Raw genomic sequence first — 21,479 nt, forward strand, 5'->3', positions numbered from 1 at the left:
CACCAAGACACATTCCTCAGAACTACCCTGCACAGATGATGTGACTTTCGGGAGGGCCAGTTGATATTAGGTGGGGACTTTAATGTCCCCTTTCGCCATCGGTTGACACTTCTGCCTCTTGCTCCTCGCTCCTCATTTACTCTAGAAAGCGGATTACTAAGTGCTTACTGAATGACCAATTAGTTGATATCTGGTGTCTGCAACACTCCGGGGAAAGGGACTACTCTTTTTGCTCTTCCCCTCACAAATCATACTTGAGGATAGACTTCTTCTTGATTCCACATGACCAACTGCACTTGGTGAGCTCTTCCTCCATCGGCCATATTACTTGGTCTGACCACGCTCCTGTAGCCCTTACCTACACCCTCTCTAGGAACCCCTCACCTAGGACTCTATTCTGGCACCTTAATGAGAGCCTCCTCCAGATACCGGAAGTTTTAGCAGATGTGACCAGGGAATTGGACCTTTATTTCCAAGAAAACTAAATGCAGGACTGCGACCCGGGGATAATTTGGGAGGCTCACAAGTCAGTACTCCGCAGGGTACTTATCAGGCACGGGGCACGCATCAAACGAACACGGAAGGAACAAATTGCTAATCTGTTTTGTGAACTTGCCTCTGTGGAAGCGAAACATAAACATGCCCCCTCACGGACCTTAGAGATTGAATTGGGGACACTCCGTACCCAGATTACTGACCTACTCCATTATAAAGCGAAAGCAGTACTCCAGTTTTGTCGTAAACTGATGTAGGAATCAGGGGACAAATGCAGAAAAATCTTTGCCAGGTCAGTAAAGGAGTGGAAATCTGCCTCTTACATACAACAGTTGATAGATGAGAATGGCCAGAGGGGCTCTACCCCAACCCAAATAGCCAAAGTCTTTGAAAAATGCTACTCTGATCTCTACAACCTGCCCGATTCAGGGTCCGGACAGGACAATATAGACAGATATGTAACCGGTTCTGGTCTACCAACCCGATCACACTGGAAGAAGTCCAGATGGCCGTGGGACCTCCGAAGGTGGGTAAGGCTCCGGGCCCTGACGGATATACCGCACAATACTATAAGACCTTCCTCCCTATTCTCGGCCCGCGCTTGGTGAATTTATTGAATACTCTGAGCTTGAATGGGGATTTTCCTGAGCATACCCTTAGAGCCCACATCTCGTTGATACCTAAGGAGGGCAAAGACCCGGGCCTATGTGGGAGCTACAGACCCATTTCCCTCCTAAATTCGGTCCTAAAACGATTCTCTAAAATCCTCGCCACGTGATTGGCACAGCACTTGCAGTCCCTTATACATATTGACCAGTTAGGTTTTATTCCCACCAGGGAAGATAGGGACAACACCATTAAGGTGCTTACCCTGGTCCATAAAGCAAAGTCATCTGGGACCCCTTGTCTTTTCGTGAGTACTGATGCCGAGAAGGCTTTTGATCGGGTCAAATGGACATTCATGTTCTCGGTCCTTCGCCATATAGGTCTGAGTGAACGGATGTTGGCATGGATAAGTAAGATATACTCACGCCCTTCAGCTCAACTCAAAGCGAATGGGGTGCTCTCATCTCCCCTTGACATCGGGAATGGGACCAGACAGGGTTGCCCCCTGTCGCCCCAGTTATTCGCACTGTCATTGGAACCCTTTCTCTCCACAATTCGACAAAACTCAGACATAACGCGACTCCAAATCGGTACTATTGAAATCTGCCTACGTAGATGACATGCTGTTCTCGTTGACGAATCCCAGAGTTTCCTTGCCAAATCTCCTTCGGGAATTCCAGATATACGGGATACTTCTTGAAATCAGAGGCCATGGGGGTCGAAGTCCGCCCGCAAACGTTACTAGACTTGTAGTCCAATTTTCGATTTAAATGGACCCATACAGCCCTTAAGTACTTAGGTACTTACATTCCACAGGACAACGCGCGTACGTTTATGTTGAACTTCCCCCCACCCCTTGTCACTAAGATCCGCAGTTTGCTTCACGGGTGGCATTCTGGCCTCCATTCCTGGTTCAGGAGATGCAATCTCATTAAAATGAACATACTCCCTAAATTTACCTATCTTTTCCAAGCTCTCCCGATCCAGATTCCAGTCCCGTTTTTTAAGCAAGCTCAATCCCTGCTCACTCAATTTAACTGGGCCCACAAAAATCCCAGACTTAAGTGGTCACAGCTGACATTGTCTAAACAACAGGGAGGGTTGGTTCTCCCTGACTTGCGATGCTACTACCTGGCCTCCCATCTGGGGCGTGTATTGGACTGGAATGGAAACAAACTTTCTAAGCTCTGGGTGCTACTAGGACAATCTCACTCCCAAATTCCGCTAAGAAGCACCATGTGGTGCTATAAGGATTTACCCACAGAATTGACGTCACATCCCACTATAGGGGCTTCATTGAAAGTCAGTCACCTGATCGCTACCCAAAACACACTCACGTCTTTGACTTCCCCCCTATTCCCTATACGTGGCCATCCGAACTTGGAACCGGGGACCCACTTAGAATTTCCAACCTAGACCATGCGTCTAAATTCGTCATTGATGGAAAATGACCTTCTTTCTCAACCCTAACAGATCCGACAGGGCTTTTTCAAATGCCTTTTTGGAGAGCGGCGCAACAACATCATTTTTTCCATTCCATCCCCAATACTCAAACTTTCGCATGCCCTCAGACGGAGTTTGAGACTCTATGCAGGAGCGAAGGCCCTTTGGTCCACATTCTCTCTCAAACAGATCACCCACACTTAACCTGCCTGTCCAACTGGGAAAAGGACCTTAATTGCTCGTTTTCCCCAGCACAGAGACAACGCATTATCACTTTGGCTCTCAAAACCTCGCTGTGCACGAAGATACAGGAGACAAATTTTAAACTTCTCACCAGGTGGTATTTGACACCATCAAAGCTGCATAAATAATTCCCCTCTTCCTCGAACATATGCTGGAGGTGTGGAGAAGAAGAGGGCACGTTGATCCACATTTTTTGGTCCTGCCCCAGCTTGGTGGACTTCTGGACAGAGATCCGATGCATAACACAAAAATTCACAGACTTCTCCATCCCGGAAGAGGCTGCATTTTTTCTCTTGCACCATTGACAGATTCCCATTAAGAAGTACAAAAAAATAAATTTTACGGCATGTGATAAATGCGGCGAAATCCTGCATCCCTCTCTATTGGAAAAAATGTTCCCCCCCTTTCATTACTCACTGGCTTAGGAAAATAGAGGACATTAAAAAAAATGGAGGACTTGATCCTCACATCACAAGGTAAACAAGAACTTTTTAAACAAACCTGGGACATCTGGAATACCTTTATATTCTCGCTGGAAGGATGTCGCCTGCTATCACCTTAATGCTCTGAGCTTTCCTTGACTGGCCCCTTGGACAGTGGCTGCCATTGTGTCTCGTCCCCTCTTCTCCTTTCCTGATCTTTCACCCCTTCTCTTTTCTTCCTTCCTCCCCTATCTCTCATCCCCTCCACCCACTCTCTCTTTTGGAAAAAGTGGAAAATTGGGAATGACGGCCCCACCCCCCCCCTCTGGATGGATTATGCCGGAGGGACCTGGGGTTTGTGTGACCCTGGATCTTGGTACAGTACTTTATCCGTGCCTTGAATCATTATGATTGATGGAAGGCAGACTCACAGTTGCGAATATACCTGTATCAAGTATTGTTCAGCTGCTTTTTGCTCTGTATTTCTCTGTTGCATTATGTACTCGGGGGACCGTCTTCCCCTGTTTGTAGAAAAAATTATATTTGAAAAAAAAAAGAAGCCTACGACACCTGGTATTCCCAGGCGGTCTCCCATCCAGGCATTAACCAGGCCCGACCCTGCTTAGCCTCCAAGATCAGACGAGATGGAACAGATTCAGGGGGATGTGGCCGTAGCCAATAACTTCAGGCACTCTCAACTCTCTTGACAAACGCCAAGATGGTCACCTTGGGAAAGAAACAAAAAAAAAACAAGTCAACACCAACAACATAAAAAGAAGTCTACAGCACCTAGTATTCCCAGGTGGTCTCTCATCCAGGTATTTACAAGGCCCGACCCTGTTTAGTCTCTGAGATCAGACGAGATCTGGTGCTTTCAGGGTTATGTGGCCATAGGCAAGCTCTTCAGGCACTCTCAACCCTCTTGACAAACACCAAGATGGTCACCTTGGTAAACAAACAAAACAAAAACAAGTCAACGCCAACAACATAAAAAGAAGCCTACAGCACCTAGTATTCCCAGGTTGTCTCCAATCCAGGTACTAGCAAGGCCCAACCCTGTTTAGCCTCTGAGATCAGAGGAGATCGGGCGCTTTCAGGGTTATGTGCCCATATGCAATCTCTTTGGGCACTCTCAACCCTCTTGACAAATGCCAAGATAGTCAACTTGAGATACAAGCGAAAAAAGACAGGTCAATGTCAACAACATAAAAAGAAGAATACGGCACCTAGTATTCCAACGCCATCTCCCATCCAGGTACTAACTAGGCCCAACCCTTCTTAGCCTCAGAGATAAGAAGAGCTAGGGCTTTTTCAGGGTGATGCTGCTGTAAGCGATCTCTTTGGGCACCTCTCAACCCTCTTGACAAATGCCAAGATGGTCACCTTGGGAAACAAGCGGAAAAAAACAAACGAATCAACGCCAACAACATAAAAAGAAGCCTACAATAACTGGTATTCCCAGGTGGTCTCCCATCCAGGTACTAACCAGGCCTGACTATTCTTAGCCTCCAAGATCAGACAAGATTGGGTGCTTTCAGAGTGATGTGGCCATAGGCAATCTCTTCAGGCACCCTCAACCCTCTTGACAAACACCAAGATGGTGACCTTGGGAAACAAGCTAAAAAAAACAGGTCAACGCCAACAACTAGTGATGGCCGAACGGTTCGCCCGGCGGTCGTTTCGCGGCGAATTTCCGACTTTCGCCGTCCGCGGGTTCGAACGCCTTTTTCCGTCGTTCGCCCCGGCGGACTTACGTGTTTAATGTATACAAGAACTTTAACCTTTCGTGACACGTTTATCATGTGTTACAGGACAACCAATTGAGACATGACAGCTCATGGACACTTGGACATTCCCCCTAACCTATAAATACACCCGATCCGGTGGCCATTTTACATTCTTTCTTCTGTCACTGTAGGGAAAGGATCCTGTGTGGAGTAGGGACAGAGAAAACGCTAGCTATTTGGTACACAAAAGTTCTTTTCAGGACTGGTATAGGTGTTAGGTCAGCAGCCTGAGTTTCTTTTGTCAGTTTAGATAAAGGGACAGAGCGCTGTATGCTGCTATTTTAGGGACAGCTCAGCCAGATTAGTCTTTCTTCATCATCATCATCATCATCATCATTAGCTGTTACTATCAGGTCCACAAAAGAGCTGTTCCAGCTAATCGTTCCAGCCTACTCTTTTTTGCCAATTTGTATAGGGACAGGCAGGAAGCAGTGTGTCAGGCAGTGAGGATAATTTTAAAGACTTGCTGTTACTATTAGTTCCACAAAGGTTCTTTTCAGGACTGGTATCAGTGGTACGGTAATAGGCTTGTACACGTATAATATTCTTTCTTCCAAATATAGAAAGAATATTATACTTGACTGCTGCCCTTCTGCTGCAGTCTGCTAATCATTCACAACTCACTTGTTCCACAAAGCTCTTTATCAGGACTGGTAACTTGGTCTGTCTAGGGTGCTACGGTACATAGGCTTGGGTGCGGTACAGTCTGCTGTTCTGTAAGGACCGCTATCGGTCCACAATACATAGGGTTGCCGTGCACTACTGCTGACCGCTGCCCTATACTGCAGCAGTCCTTCATTGGTATAGGGACTGACGTACAGTCTGCTAATCACTAACACACAACCTGCTTGGTCCACAAAAGTTCTTATAAGGACTGGTAACTTGGTATAGGGTGCTACGGTACATAGGCCTGAGTGCGTTACAGTCTGCTGTTCTGTAAGGACCGCTATCGGTCCACAATACATAGGGTTGCCGTGCACTACTGCTGACCGCTGCCCTATACTGCAGCAGTCCTTCAGCGGTATAGGGACTGACGCACAGTCTGCTAAACACTAACACACAACCTGCTTGGTCCACAAAAGTTTTTATAAGGACTGGTAACTTGGTATAGGGTGCTACGGTACATAGGCCTGAGTGCAGTACAGTCTGCTGTTCTGTAAGGACCGCTATCGGTCCACAATACATAGGGTTGCCGTGCACTACTGCTGACCGCTGCCCTATACTGCAGCAGTCCTTCATTGGTATAGGGACTGACGTACAGTCTGCTAATCACTAACACACAACCTGCTTGGTCCACAAAAGTTCTTATAAGGACTGGTAACTTGGTATAGGGTGCTACGGTACATAGGCCTGAGTGCGTTACAGTCTGCTGTTCTGTAAGGACCGCTATCGGTCCACAATACATAGGGTTGACGTGCACCACTGCTGACCGCTGCCCTATACTGCAGCAGTCCTTCAGCGGTATAGGGACTGACGTACAGTCTGCTAAACACTAATACACAACCTGCTTGGTCCACAAAAGTTCTTATAAGGACTGGTAACTTGGTATAGGGTGCTACGGTACATAGGCTTGAGTGCGGTACAGTCTGCTGTTCTGTAAGGACCGCTATCGGTCCACAATAGATAGGGTTGACGTGCACCACTGCTGACCGCTGCCCTATACTGCAGCAGTCCTTCAGCGGTATAGGGACTGACGCACAGTCTGCTAAACACTAACACACAACCTGCTTGGTCCACAAAAGTTTTTATAAGGACTGGTAACTTGGTATAGGGTGCTACGGTACATAGGCCTGAGTGCGTTACAGTCTGCTGTTCTGTAAGGACCGCTATCGGTCCACAATACATAGGGTTGCCGTGCACTACTGCTGACCGCTGCCCTATACTGCAGCAGTCCTTCATTGGTATAGGGACTGACGTACAGTCTGCTAATCACTAACACACAACCTGCTTGGTCCACAAAAGTTCTTATAAGGACTGGTAACTTGGTATAGGGTGCTACGGTACATAGGCCTGAGTGCGTTACAGTCTGCTGTTCTGTAAGGACCGCTATCGGTCCACAATACATAGGGTTGACGTGCACCACTGCTGACCGCTGCCCTATACTGCAGCAGTCCTTCAGCGGTATAGGGACTGACGTACAGTCTGCTAAACACTAATACACAACCTGCTTGGTCCACAAAAGTTCTTATAAGGACTGGTAACTTGGTATAGGGTGCTACGGTACATAGGCTTGAGTGCGGTACAGTCTGCTGTTCTGTAAGGACCGCTATCGGTCCACAATAGATAGGGTTGACGTGCACCACTGCTGACCGCTGCCCTATACTGCAGCAGTCCTTCAGCGGTATAGGGACTGACGCACAGTCTGCTAAACACTAACACACAACCTGCTTGGTCCACAAAAGTTTTTATAAGGACTGGTAACTTGGTATAGGGTGCTACGGTACATAGGCCTGAGTGCGTTACAGTCTGCTGTTCTGTAAGGACCGCTATCGGTCCACAATACATAGGGTTGCCGTGCACTACTGCTGACCGCTGCCCTATACTGCAGCAGTCCTTCATTGGTATAGGGACTGACGTACAGTCTGCTAATCACTAACACACAACCTGCTTGGTCCACAAAAGTTCTTATAAGGACTGGTAACTTGGTATAGGGTGCTACGGTACATAGGCCTGAGTGCGTTACAGTCTGCTGTTCTGTAAGGACCGCTATCGGTCCACAATACATAGGGTTGACGTGCACCACTGCTGACCGCTGCCCTATACTGCAGCAGTCCTTCAGCGGTATAGGGACTGACGTACAGTCTGCTAAACACTAATACACAACCTGCTTGGTCCACAAAAGTTCTTATAAGGACTGGTAACTTGGTATAGGGTGCTACGGTACATAGGCTTGAGTGCGGTACAGTCTGCTGTTCTGTAAGGACCGCTATCGGTCCACAATACATAGGGTTGCCGTGCACTACTGCTGACCGCTGCCCTATACTGCAGCAGTCCTTCATTGGTATAGGGACTGACGTACAGTCTGCTAATCACTAACACACAACCTGCTTGTTCCACAAAAGTTCTTATAAGGACTGGTAACTTGGTATAGGGTGCTACGGTACATAGGCTTGAGTGCGGTACAGTCTGCTGTTCTGTAAGGACCGCTATCGGTCCACAATAGATAGGGTTGACGTGCACCACTGCTGACCGCTGCCCTATACTGCAGCAGTCCTTCAGCGGTATAGGGACTGACGTACAGTCTGCTAAACACTAATACACAACCTGCTTGGTCCACAAAAGTTCTTATAAGGACTGGTAACTTGGTATAGGGTGCTACGGTACATAGGCTTGAGTGCGGTACAGTCTGCTGTTCTGTAAGGACCGCTATCGGTCCACAATAGATAGGGTTGACGTGCACCACTGCTGACCGCTGCCCTATACTGCAGCAGTCCTTCAGCGGTATAGGGACTGACGTACAGTCTGCTAAACACTAATACACAACCTGCTTGGTCCACAAAAGTTCTTATAAGGACTGGTAACTTGGTATAGGGTGCTACGGTACATAGGCTTGAGTGCGGTACAGTCTGCTGTTCTGTAAGGACCGCTATAGGTCCACAATAGATAGGGTTGACGTGCACCACTGCTGACCGCTCACCTATACTGCAGCAGTCCTTCAGCGGTATAGGGACTAAGAGTTTTGTCACAGGGTCATTTAAAAAATGACATGCAGAGGAAGAGGCAGGCCCTTCCGCAGGGGTGGTAGGGGTAGGGCAGGAGCAACAGGCTTGAGCCAAAGTGGGAAGTTGCAGAAGGTGCGTTCAATTACTTTAAAGGATGCACCAGACTTGGTTGAGTGGCTCGCTCAGCCTTACTCTTCTGCACCCTCCTCATCCTCTCGATCTGCACCCTCTTCTTCACTCTCTGCTATGTGCACCCCCAAAGACACTACCACCAACAACACGACCACCACCACCACCACCACATACCTTCCGCTTGAGTCACTGGAATTATTTTCCGATCCATATCAAGAGGACATTTCTGATGCGCAGCCACTCTTGGTATTGGATCAGGAAGAGGAGGTAGCAACAAGCGCTACTCAGCAGTCTGACGCCAGTACCCAGATCAGCCCAAGGAGGAGGTTGGTCCCCGGTGTTGCTGCCTACTCTACTTATAGCGGTGGGGAAGGTGACGTTGATGATGACGTGTCTAGTGATGTCACGTGGGTGCCCACAAGAGAGGAAGAGGAGGGGAGTTCAGAGGGAGATATGGACCAGCAGATAGGGAGGAGAAGCAGCAATGACTTACATTGCACAGCAGGGACAAAGCAGACTGCAAATGTATCAGGAGCGAGTCATCGACCATGTACGGTCACATCTGGCGCTCCCAGGACACCGGCACATGGCTCCGCAGTGTGGGCTTTTTTTAACGTGTCCGCTGCTGACAATAGCGTTGCCATCTGCAATCTTTGCAGTCAACGCGTTAGTCGCGGTAAGCCCAATACTCACCTAGGGACGACCGCCTTAAGAAGGCACATGAGCAGCCATCACCGAGCCCAGTGGGAGCAACGGAACACACAAAGCCACACTGCAGGCTCTCACCGTCCAGCCTCGTCTTCTACTTCTCCTTCTCCTCTCTCCTCACAATTGTCCTCCACTCCACCTTCCATCACGCCAAGCTCACATTTTTCTGCAAAAAGGCAGGCTTCCGTGGGCCTAATGTTTGAGCGTAAAAAAATGATGACGCCGGATAACCCTCTTGCCCAACGGTTGGCGGCTGGCTTGTCAGAACTCATAGCCCGCCAACTACTGCCATATAAACTGGTGGACTCGGAGGCCTTTCGCAAATTTGTGGCCATTGGAACACCACAATGGAAGGTCCCAGGAAGGAAGTATTTCTCAGAGAAGGGCATCCCAGAGCTATATGGCCATGTTCAGCGGCAAGTGAATGTATCTCTGGCACACAGTGTCGGTGCCAAGATACATCTGACCACAGACACGTGGTCTAGCAAACACGGGCAGGGAAGGTATATCAGTTTTACTGCCCACTGGGTGAACCTTCTGACGGCCGTCAAGCATGTAACCCGTGGCACCCGTGTAGATTTGGTTTTACCGCCACGGATTGCATGCAGGCCTGACTCTTCTTCTCCTCCTCCTACTCCATCCTCCTCCCTCTCCTCCTCAGCTGCCTCCTCCTTTTCCGCTGCTAGCGTCTCTTCCACTGCACCGCCCAAGCTCCCCAGAACCTATTCCACATGCCAGGTGAGACGTTGCCATGCCGTGCTGCGTCTGTTGTGCCTGGAAGCAAAGAGCCACACTGGCCCGGCACTCCTTTCAGCTTTGCGTTCACAGGCAGATGAGTGGCTAACACCGCTCAATTTGACAGTTGGTAAAGTGGTGTGTGACAACGGTGCCAATCTGCTTAGCGCATTGAAACAGGGCAAAATCACGCACGTGCCGTGCATGGCACACGTCTTAAACTTGGTCGTGCAGCGATTCCTTGTCAAATACCCTGGGGTCCAGGACATCTTGCGGCAGGCAAGGAAAATCTCGGCCCATTTCAGAAGATCTTACACGGCCATGGCTCGCCTTGCTGACATTCAGCGGCGACACCATCTGCCGGTCAGACGTCTTATTTGCGATTGCCCGACGCGATGGAACTCAACCTTCTATATGCTTGATAGGCTGCTCCAGCAGAAACGTGCAGTTAACGTCTACCTGTATGAACTCTGCGAAAGAAACGGTTCTGGGGAGCTGGGTTTTTTTTCACCGCGCCAGTGGCTGCTCATGCGCGACACATGCAGACTTCTGCGGCCATTTGAGGAGATCACCAAACTGGTCAGTCGCAGCCATGGCGCCATCAGTGACATGGTACCTTATGCCTTCTTTCTGGAGCGTGCATTGCGTCGTGTCATTGATCAGGCTGTGGAGGAGCAGGAGCGGGAAGATGAGGAAGTCGCAATGCTGGATGAATTCCCAGGGGGGGCTACTCTATCTGAGACAAGTCAACAACAGGAGTCTGATGAGGAGTCAGAGGAGGATGGTGCCGGGGCGGATGAGCAGGAGCAAGAAGAGCATGCTTTAAACCTTTCTGGGATCCCTGTTGTGCGAGGATGGGGAGAGGAGAATGAAGAGGACGACATTATCCTGGATGATGAGCAGGAGCCAGGCCACCACACCGCTTCCACTTTAGTGCAAATGGGGGCCTTCATGCTCCAGTGTTTTAATAGGGACCCCCGTATAAAAAGCATGAGGGTCAAGGACCAGTACTGGGTGGCAACGTACTTAGACCCCCGGTACAAACACAAAATGGCGGAAATGTTACCGCCGTCGCAGAGGGCTGTCAGAATGCAGCACTTCCAGGCCTTGCTTCGAGAAATGCTGCATTCTGCTTTTGCGTGCGCTGGCAGAGGAGCAATTCCCACTCCCAGAGAAGGATTTGCGGGTACCAATCCAACAGCGCCTGCAAGAAGAGGCCGGTTTGAAGATGTGTTGGTGACTTCGGATATGAGGTCATTCTTTCAGCCGACCCATCGACAGGTGTCATCCGGATCCAGCATCAGGGAACGCCTAGACCGTCAGGTGTCCGACTACATTGGGTTAACGGCCGATGTGGACGCTCTGAGGAGTGATGAACCCCTAGACTACTGGGTGGGCAGGCTTGACCTCTGGCCAGAGCTTGCCCAATTTGCAATCGAACTGTTGGCTTGCCCCTCATCCAGTGTCCTGTCCGAAAGGACGTTCAGCGCAGCAGGGGGGATTGTGACCGATAAGCGTACTCGCCTAGCTCACCACAGTGTTAACTACCTCACATTTCTAAAAATGAATGAGGCATGGATCTCGGAGGAATTCAACACATGTGATCAGTAGACCATGTATATGTCTATAAACAATTTTTGGAATCAAGCACACAGACCTTCTTAATTCATTTGGCTCACTTCCCTGACCCAAAAAAGCACACCGTACTATATGCCCCTACCCTCCTCTTTGAAGAGGTTGAGCGGTGTCATATTTCTACTGGGGCTGCTTATTATGAGGGGTTCCCACCATCCCTGTGCTGTGCTGACTTCCTCCTGGGTGTTCTTATTATGAGGGGCTCCCACCATCCCTGTGCTGTGCTGACTTCCTCCTGGGGGTTCTTATTATGAGGGGATCACACCATCCCTGTGCTGTGCTGACTTCCTCCTGGGGCTGCTTACGGTGCTGCTGTCAGCGCTGTATGTCACGGAGCTGCTGTCAGCGCTGTATGTCACGGAGCTGCTGTCAGCGCTGTATGTCACGGAGCTGCTGTCAGCGCTGTATGTCACGGAGCTGCTGTCAGCGCTGTATGTCACGGAGCTGCTGTCAGCGCTGTATGTCACGGAGCTGCTGTCAGCGCTGTATGTCACGGAGCTGCTGTCAGCGCTGTATGTCACGGAGCTGCTGTCAGCGCTGTATGTCACGGAGCTGCTGTCAGCGCTGTATGTCACGGAGCTGCTGTCAGCGCTGTATGTCACGGAGCTGCTGTCAGCGCTGTATGTCACGGAGCTGCTGTCAGCGCTGTATGTCACGGAGCTGCTGTCAGCGCTGTATGTCACGGAGCTGCTGTCAGCGCTGTATGTCACGGTGCTGCTGTCAGCGCTGTATGTCACGGAGCTGCTGTCAGCGCTGTATGTCACGGAGCTGCTGTCAGCGCTGTATGTCACGGAGCTGCTGTCAGCGCTGTATGTCACGGAGCTGCTGTCAGCGCTGTATGTCACGGAGCTGCTGTCAGCGCTGTATGTCACGGAGCTGCTGTCAGCGCTGTATGTCACGGAGCTGCTGTCAGCGCTGTATGTCACGGTGCTGCTGTCAGCGCTGTATGTCACGGAGCTGCTGTCAGCGCTGTATGTCACGGAGCTGCTGTCAGTGCTGTATGTCACGGAGCTGCTGTCAGCGCTGTATGTCACGGAGCTGCTGTCAGCGCTGTATGTCACGGAGCTGCTGTCAGCGCTGTATGTCACGGTGCTGCTGTCAGCGCTGTATGTCACGGAGCTGCTGTCAGCGCTGTATGTCACGGAGCTGCTGTCAGCGCTGTATGTCACGGAGCTGCTGTCAGCGCTGTATGTCACGGAGCTGCTGTCAGCGCTGTATGTCACGGAGCTGCTGTCAGCGCTGTATGTCACGGTGCTGCTGTCAGCGCTGTATGTCACGGAGCTGCTGTCAGCGCTGTATGTCACGGAGCTGCTGTCAGTGCTGTATGTCACGGAGCTGCTGTCAGCGCTGTATGTCACGGAGCTGCTGTCAGCGCTGTATGTCACGGAGCTGCTGTCAGCGCTGTATGTCACGGTGCTGCTGTCAGCGCTGTATGTCACGGAGCTGCTGTCAGCGCTGTATGTCACGGAGCTGCTGTCAGCGCTGTATGTCACGGAGCTGCTGTCAGCGCTGTATGTCACGGAGCTGCTGTCAGCGCTGTATGTCACGGAGCTGCTGTCAGCGCTGTATGTCACGGTGCTGATGTCAGTGCTCTGTATTACGGTGCTGCTGTCAGTGCTCTGTATCTCCTGCACCCTCTTGTTTGCCTACCCTGGTCCCTGACCTTCCCTCTCCTCCATTGCCTTCATTAGCTCCATAGTCCTGAATTGTCAGAACAATTTCCCAAATAAAAAAAAAATGCTTGTAGTTATCGATCCCAAATTCACCTCATACATGTATTATGCTATTGTCCAGGTGGTGGGACTACGTGCTACCCCCTAATAATTACCCCGTGGCCGCAAATTCGACCTAAAGGTTTGCGAAATTCGCCTCCCATTGAAGTCAATGGAGCCCGCGGCGAACGGTCGTTTTCGCGAACGTTTGTGTCCGTTCGCGTTTCGCGTTCGCGAAACGTCCCGTCGGAAGTTCGTCCATCACTACCAACAACATAAAAAGAAGCCTACGACACCTGGTATTCCCAGGCGGTCTCCCATCCACGTACTAACAAGGCCTGACTCTTCTTAGCCTCCAACATCAAATGAGATCGGGTGCTTTCAGGGTGATGTGCCCGTAGGCAATCCCTTCAGGCACTTTCAACCCTCTTGACAAACGCCAAGATGGTCACCTTGGGAATCAAGCAACAACTTAAAAAAAAAGCCTATGGCATTGAGAAATCCCAGGCGGTCTCCCATCCAGGTACTAACCAGGTCCCAACCCTGCTTAGCCTCTGAGATCAAATGAGATTGGGCTCTTTCAGGGTGATGCAGCCATAGTAGATTTTTTTCAGGCACGCTCAACCCTCTTGACAAATGCCAAGATGGTCACCTTGGGAAGCAAACAAAAAATCAAGTCAACGCCAACAACATAAAAAGAAGCCTACAGCACCTAGTATTCCCAGGCGGTCTCCCATCCAGGTATTAACAAGGCACGACCCTTTCTAGCCTCTGAGATCAGAGGAGATTGGGTGCTTTCAGGGTGATGTGCCCATAGGCAATCTCTTTGGGCACTCTCATCCCTCTTGAAAAATGCCAAGATAGTCACCCTGGGAAACAAGCGAAAAAAAACAGGTCAACGCCAACAACATGAAAAGAAGAATACGGCACCTGGTATTCCAAGGCCGTCTCCCATTCAAGTACTAACTAGGCCCAACCCTTCTTAGCCTCCGAGATCAGAAGAGATAGGGTGCTTTCAGGGTGATGCTGCTGTAAGCGATCTCTTTAAGCACTCTCTACCCTCTTGACAAATGCCAAGATGATCACTTTGGGAAACAAGCGAAAAAAAACAGGTCAACACCAACAACATAAAAAGAAGCCTGCGGCATCTGGAAAACCCAGGCGGTCTCCCATCCAGGTACAAACCAGGCCCAACCCTGCTTAGCCTCTGAGACCAGACGAGATTGGGTGCTTTAAGGGTGTTGCGGCCGTAGGCAATTTCTTTGTGCACTCTCAACCCTCTTGACAAATGGCAAGATGGTCACCTTGGGAAAAAATCTCGTCTGGTCTCAGAGGCTAAGCAGGGTTGGGCCTGGTTTGTACCTGGATGGGAGACCGCCTGGGAAAAAACACAGGTCAACGCCGACAACATAATGAGAAGCGTACGGCACCTGGTATTCCCAGGCTGTCTCCCGTCCAGGTACTAACCAGGCCCATCGCTGCTTAGCCTCCAAGATCAGATGAGATTGGGCTCTCTCAGGGTGATTTGGCCGTAGGCACTCTCTTTGGGCACTCTGAAGCCTCTTGACAAAGGCCAAGATGCTCACCTTGGGAAAAAAGCTAAAAAAAACAGGTCAAAGCCAACAACATAAAAAGAAGTCTACGGCATCCGGTATTCCCAGGCGATCTCCCAATCAAGACACTAACCAGGCCAGATCCTTCTATGGCACCTGGTCTTCCCAGGCAGTCTCCCATCCAGGTACTAACCAGGCCTGACACTGCTTAGCCTCTGAAATCAGACGAGATCAGGTGCTTTCAGGGTGATGTGGCCGTAAGCATTCTCTTCAAGACACGCCCAACCCTCTTGACAAACGCCAAGATGGTCGCCTTCAGAAACAAGCGAAAAAAACAGGTCAAAGCCAACAACATAAAAAGAAGCCTATGGCACCTGGTATTCCCAGGCGGTCTCCCATCCAGCTACTAACCAGGCCTGACACTGTTTAGCCTCCGAGATCAGACGAGATTGGACGCTTTCAGGGTGATGGGGCCGTAGGTGATCTCTTCGGGCACTCTCAACCCTCTTGACAAATGCCAAGATGGTCACCTTGGGAAACAAGTGAAAAAAAAAAAACAGGTCAAGGTCAATAACATAAAAAGAAGCCTACGGCACCTGTTATTCCCAGACGTTCTCCTATCCTGGTATTAACCAGGCCCAACACTGCTTAGCCTCCGAGATCAGACAAGATCGGGTGTTTTCAGGGTGATGGGGCCGTAGGTGATCTCTTTAGGCACTCTCGACCCTCTTTTTAAAAGCCAAGATGGTCACCTTGGGAAACAAGCGAAAATAAACAGGTCAACACCAACAACATAAAAAGAAGCCTACGGCACCTGGTATTCACAGATGGTCTCCCATACAGGTATTAACCAGGCCGTACACTGCTAGGCCTCTGAGATCAGATGAGATTGTGCGCTTTCAGGGTGATGTGGCCATAGGTGTTCTATTCAGACACTCTCAACCCTCTTGACAAATGCCAAGATGGTCATCTTGGGAAAAAAGTGAAAAAAAAACAGGTCAACGCCAACAACATAGACCCTGGCGGTCTCCCATCTGACCCTGACCCTGACCCTGCTTAGCCTCTGAGATCGGGCGCTTTCAGGGTGATGTGGCCTTAGGCGAACGCTTCGGGACATACTCAAAACTCTTGACAGATGCTAAAATGGTCACCTTGGGAAACAAGCGAAAAAAAAACAGGTCAAAGCCAACAATATAAAAAGATTCCTACGGCACCTGTAATTAGGTACTATCCAGACCGGACCCTGCTTAGCCTCCGAGATCAGATGAGATCGGGCGCTTTCAGGGTGATGTGGCCGTAGGAGATTTCTTCGGGCTCTCTCAGCCCTCTTGACAAATGCCAAGATGGTCACCTTGGGAAACAAGCGGAAAAAAAAAACATGTCAACGCCAACAGCATAAAAAGAAGCCTTCGGCACCTGGTATTCCCAGTCGGTCTCCCATCCAGTTACTAATCAGGCCCGACAATGCTTAACCTCCGAGATCAGACAAGATCGGGCACTTTCAGGGTGATTTGGCCGTAGGCACTTTCTTTGGGCACTCTCACCCTCTTGACAAACGCCAAGATGGTCATCTTGGGAAACAAGTGAAAAAAAACAGGTCAACGCCAACAACATAAAAAATAGAATTTTTATATACAGCTTACCTGTAAAATCCTTTTCTTGAGAGTACATCACGGGACACAGGAGCTTCATTACATAGTGGGTTATATAGGCACCTCTGGTGATTGGACACTGGTTAACCCCCAATTAAGGAGAATTCCTCCCCTATATAACCCCTCCCATATGGGAGGCACCTCAGTTTTGTAGCAAAGCAATAGGAAACCACGTAAAACCCAAGAGGGGTGGGAGCCCTGTGTCCCGTGATGTACTCTCAAGAAAAGGATTTTACAGGTAAGCTGTGTATAAAAATCCTATTTTCTTGATCATACATCAGGGGACACAGGAGCTTCATTACATAGTGGGATGTCCCAAAGCAATGCTCAGATTGAGGGGAGGGAGACACAGATCATAATATATAGACCGCCAAGGACCGGAGGACCTAAACTGCAGCCTGCAGTACACTGCGCCCAAAGGCGATATCCTCTTGCCCTCTGACATCCACCTGATAGAATCTGGTGAATATGTGGACTGATGACCAAGTTGCAGCCTTACAGATCTGAGCCAGGGAGGCCTGGTGATGCACTGCCCAAGAAGCACTTACAGCCCTAGTTGAGTGCGCTTTCACTTGAAAAGGAGGGATCTTCCCTTTAACACTATAGGCCTGAGAAATAATCTGTCTAATCCACCATGAGAGAGTGGATTTTGATGCCACCTGACCCTTCCTAGGGCCTTCCGGCAAAATAAATAAGCAATCAGTTTTCCTTATCTGTGCAGTTGCCTGAAGATAGATACTGATTGCCCTTACCACATCCAAAGTGTGCAAAGATTCTTCTTCTGCAGACTGTGGGTCCGGAAAAAAGGATGGTAGGCTTACATCTTGATTCAAATGGAATCCTGAAACCACCTTAGGCAGAAAGGACCTGTTGGGACGCATTACCACCAGGTCCTTATGAATAATTAGATACGGTTCTTTACTGGAGAGAGCTGCTAGTTCTGACACTCTTCTAGCCGTGGATATGGCTACCAAGAAAACCAATTTTTTAGTCAAAAGAACTAACGAAGCCTGATGCAAAGGTTCAAAAGGTTGCCCCTGCAAAGCTGAGAGAACCAAATTCAGATCCCATGGGCATACCGGAGGTTTGACTGGCGGTCTTATCCGCATAGCCCCCTGGATGAAAGCCCGCACCAGGGAATGTGATGCAAGTGGTTTCTGAAAAACCACTGACAAGGCCGAAATATGCACCTTGATAGTGCTTATGGCCAAATTCATTTCTAGGCCTGACTGGAGGAAGGCCAAGATCCTGCTAATGACATACTTTCTAGGATGACATTCCCTGAGTTCACAACAGGAAACATATGCCCTCCAGATTTTGTAGTAAATAAGCCTGGAGGCCGGCTTTCTGGCATTGACCAGAGTAGAAAGGACTGGGCCCGAAAGCCCACGGTCTCTCAGAATGTGGGTCTCAGCAGCCAAAAGGTCAAATTCAGACTGTGTAAAGCAGCATGGTAAATTGGACCCTGTGAGAGCAGATCTGGCCGGAGAGGGAGGATCCACGGCCTGCCTACTGCCAACTTCATGATCTCTGCGTACCACGGTCGCCTGGGCCAAGCCGGGGCTACCAAAAGAAGCGACTTTGTTTCCCTCTAGACTCTTCCCAGGAACCGCGACAGAAGCGGGCACGGGGGGAAGGCATAAATCAAATTGTACTGATCCCAGGGAACTGTCAGAGCATCCGACCCCTGAGCGAGTGTATCTCTTGTCCTTGACACAAATTTGTCCAGTTTTCTGTTGAACCTGGACGCAAACAGATCTACGTCTGGAGTACCCCACCTGCGACATATGTTCCAAAACACGTCGGGGTGCAGAGCCCATTCTCCTAGGCACAACTGCTGGCGGCGCAGAAAATCTGTCTGCCAATTTTCCACTCCTGGAATGAAGACTGCAGAAAGGCATGGAACATGCCTTTCTGCCCAGACAAGTATACGATTCACCTCTTTTTGCGCAACCAGACTTCTGGTACCGCCCTGGTGATTGATATAGGCCACTGCTGTGGCATTGTCGGACTGAACCCGAACAGGTCTGAAAGACCAGTTTATGAGAGCCATATAAACTGCCCGGATCTCCAAGACATTTATGGGCAATAGCTTCTCGATCGCAGACCATTTCCACTGCGAGCACGTCTCCTCCAACACTGCTCCCCAGCCTGTCAGGCTGCCATTTGTCATAATAATCTTCCATGGAAGAGGAAGAAAAGTTTTGCCTTTCAGCAAATTCTCGGTTTGTAACGAGACTCTTAGACTCGTTAGACGAGACTCTTGCGTGTCCCTGGGGATAGACGCATAGGAAGATCCAAGGACTGGGGCTTCCTGTTTCAAGCCGCAAGGATGAATCTTTGCAGAGGCCTTGAGTGGAACTGGGCGAATGGAACGGCCTCGAAGGAGGCGACCATTTTCCCAAAGAGTCTCATGCACAACCGAATGGGGGAAGATCTTCTGCCCAGAATTAGACGCACCAGATCCCCAATGGCCAAGGCTTTTGGCCTTGGTAGAAACACCTTGCCCTGAGCAGTGTCGATAACCATACCCAGGTATTCCAACCTGGTAGCAGGCTGTAGGGACGACTTTTCTAGGTTTATAATCCAACCTAGGCGTTCCAGCTGTTCTAGCGTTCTGGTAACACTGTGGTTCAGGAGCGCTACTGTTTTCTCTATGAGAAGCAAATCGTCTAGATAAGCCATGACGGCTATACCCTGAGCTCTTAGGTTTGCTAAGAGAGGGTCCAGAATCTTTGTGAAGACTCGAGGGGCCGTAGCTAGCCCGAACGGCAAGGCCACAAATTGAAAATGGCGCCGCTCTACCACAAACCTTAGATTCTTTTGGTGTGCGGGAAAAATTGGCACATGGAGATATGCATCCTTGATGTCTATTGATGCCATAAACTCTCCCCCTTGCAGGGAAGAAACCACAGTGCGAATTGACTGTATTCAGAAGGACCGGATGCGTAAAAAACGGTTCAGATCCTTCAGATCCAGGATAGGTCTGACACTTCCATTTGGCTTTGGAACGGTGAAGAGATTCGAGTAAAACCCTGAACCCTGTTCTTTTGGGTCCACTTCTACTATCACCCCCTGGGATAGTAAGTGATCTAAGGCCAGAAATAGCGGTCTTTGCTTTACTGGGTCCCTGGGGATCCTTGACCTTAGAAAGCGAGAAGGTGGAATCTCCTGAAACTCCAGCTTGTAGCCCAGAGATACCGAAGAGACCACCCACTCATCCCGGATCTCTTCCCGCCAGGCTTCTGCAAACTGCAAGAGCCTTCCCCCCACTTGGCCGAGCGGGGGCGCTCCTTCACAAGGAAGCTTTCGGGCTCTGCTTGGCAGGCTTTCGCCCTCAGGATTTCTTCTGCCCCTGGGCCCGGCCTTGAGCCTTTCCTGTAGAGGGGGGTTGAGAAGGCCGTCGCCACTGCTTAGAGCTTGATGCTCCGGGAGAGAGAGAACGCCTAAATGATGGACGTTTGCTCCTTTTGACTGGAAGGAGAGTAGATTTACCCCCTGAAATTTTTTGGACGAATTTGTCTAATTCTTCTACAAACAAACGTTCCCCTTTAAACGGGAACCCAATCAAATGCTTCTTGCATGATAGCTCAGCTTGCCCAATTCTTTAGCCATAGGGCCCTTCGCATGTGTACCAACAGGAGAGACAAACGAGATGCTTGTTGGACAGAATCCGAAATCGCATCAATCAAGAAACACAGAATTTGAGGTATTTCTGCATAATTCTCCACTTCCTCACTGGGAAAGAGGCCAAGCATCTGCTTAACCTGTTCCTTGAGGAACTGACACAACCCCACAGCTGCGACTGTAAGTTGCACTACAGTGCCAGTCATGGAAAAGGAGGCTTTTTTTTTTTTGTAAAATCTTTATTTTGAGATATTTTGACATTGAAACACACTTAAGTATACATTAGACAGGTGTGTCAGGACCAAACAAAGAACAAATAAACTGTAGGAAACAATGACACCCATAAAAACTGACCCAGTGGCCAAGAGTTGGCGGCTCAAACCAGACACATGAATTAGGCAAACGGGTGGAGATGAACGTCTGGAGTGTCTTCTAGCTCATACACATCAAGTCCGGCCTCCGTGGGCTAGGGCCCCGCTCCAAGGTGCCTCTGAGCGGAAAGGAGAGGACGGGCCGGAGCCCAGTCCCCCACCTCCCGTCATACAAAAGGCCGGGGAGGCATGGGACCACCCCCAGGGGCCGCCCAGGAGAGGGGGGCACAATCACCTCCAGCAACCTCTCCCAAGCGTCCCCCGGGGGTAGGACAGGCCCACAGCAACCCCCCCGCCCAGGAGGGACGTCCCAGCATGGACCCCTCCGGACAGAGGGATTCCCCCCGTCAGCCAAACAAAGTGGCCGCAGGGCCAGCCAGCCCACAGGAAGCCTAACGCACCACCACAGCTCAATACCACGTAGGTCAATAAAAGGCAACATCTTATAGTGTGGAATACAGAGAAAGAAGGTAAAAAAGAACAGTAGGAAGGGTGAGAGAGAGGCAAGAAGGGGTAGAGAGGGGATTGGGGGATAGGGTAAGGGAGGAGGGTGGAGCCTACTTGACATCCCTGCGAAGTGCAGCGGTCCAGCACCAGGCGAGTCTCAGCAGCAAAGTCGTCTCTCCGTCCATGGGGCAAGAAGGTGAAAAACAGCCACTAGGTGGGAACATCATTGTGTGTGCGGGATCTCAAAGA

At 49.9% G+C, this 21,479-nt stretch overlaps 10 pseudogenes; all 10 read right to left on the bottom strand.

Annotated features, from left to right (window-relative positions):
• Nucleotides 1–3,767: 3,767 nt before the first annotated feature.
• On the bottom strand, nucleotides 3,768–3,886 carry LOC143999420 (5S ribosomal RNA; annotated as a pseudogene).
• Nucleotides 3,887–3,986: 100 nt separating this feature from the next.
• LOC143999466 (5S ribosomal RNA) lies at nucleotides 3,987–4,105 on the bottom strand (annotated as a pseudogene).
• Nucleotides 4,106–4,205: 100 nt separating this feature from the next.
• Nucleotides 4,206–4,324, bottom strand: LOC143998975 (5S ribosomal RNA; annotated as a pseudogene).
• A 322-nt stretch (nucleotides 4,325–4,646) lies between these two features.
• On the bottom strand, nucleotides 4,647–4,765 carry LOC143998846 (5S ribosomal RNA; annotated as a pseudogene).
• A 9,099-nt stretch (nucleotides 4,766–13,864) lies between these two features.
• On the bottom strand, nucleotides 13,865–13,983 carry LOC143999437 (5S ribosomal RNA; annotated as a pseudogene).
• A 1,015-nt stretch (nucleotides 13,984–14,998) lies between these two features.
• Nucleotides 14,999–15,117, bottom strand: LOC143998526 (5S ribosomal RNA; annotated as a pseudogene).
• A 160-nt stretch (nucleotides 15,118–15,277) lies between these two features.
• On the bottom strand, nucleotides 15,278–15,396 carry LOC143998560 (5S ribosomal RNA; annotated as a pseudogene).
• A 99-nt stretch (nucleotides 15,397–15,495) lies between these two features.
• On the bottom strand, nucleotides 15,496–15,614 carry LOC143999122 (5S ribosomal RNA; annotated as a pseudogene).
• Nucleotides 15,615–15,717: 103 nt separating this feature from the next.
• On the bottom strand, nucleotides 15,718–15,836 carry LOC143998697 (5S ribosomal RNA; annotated as a pseudogene).
• Nucleotides 15,837–16,537: 701 nt separating this feature from the next.
• Nucleotides 16,538–16,656, bottom strand: LOC143998452 (5S ribosomal RNA; annotated as a pseudogene).
• Nucleotides 16,657–21,479: the final 4,823 nt, after the last annotated feature.

Source organism: Lithobates pipiens, unplaced genomic scaffold, assembly GCF_037356315.1.
Source record: "Lithobates pipiens isolate NorthernLeopardFrog02 unplaced genomic scaffold, aLitPip1_a1.2 Scaffold_19, whole genome shotgun sequence".
Classification (NCBI taxonomy): Eukaryota; Metazoa; Chordata; class Amphibia; order Anura; family Ranidae; genus Lithobates; species Lithobates pipiens.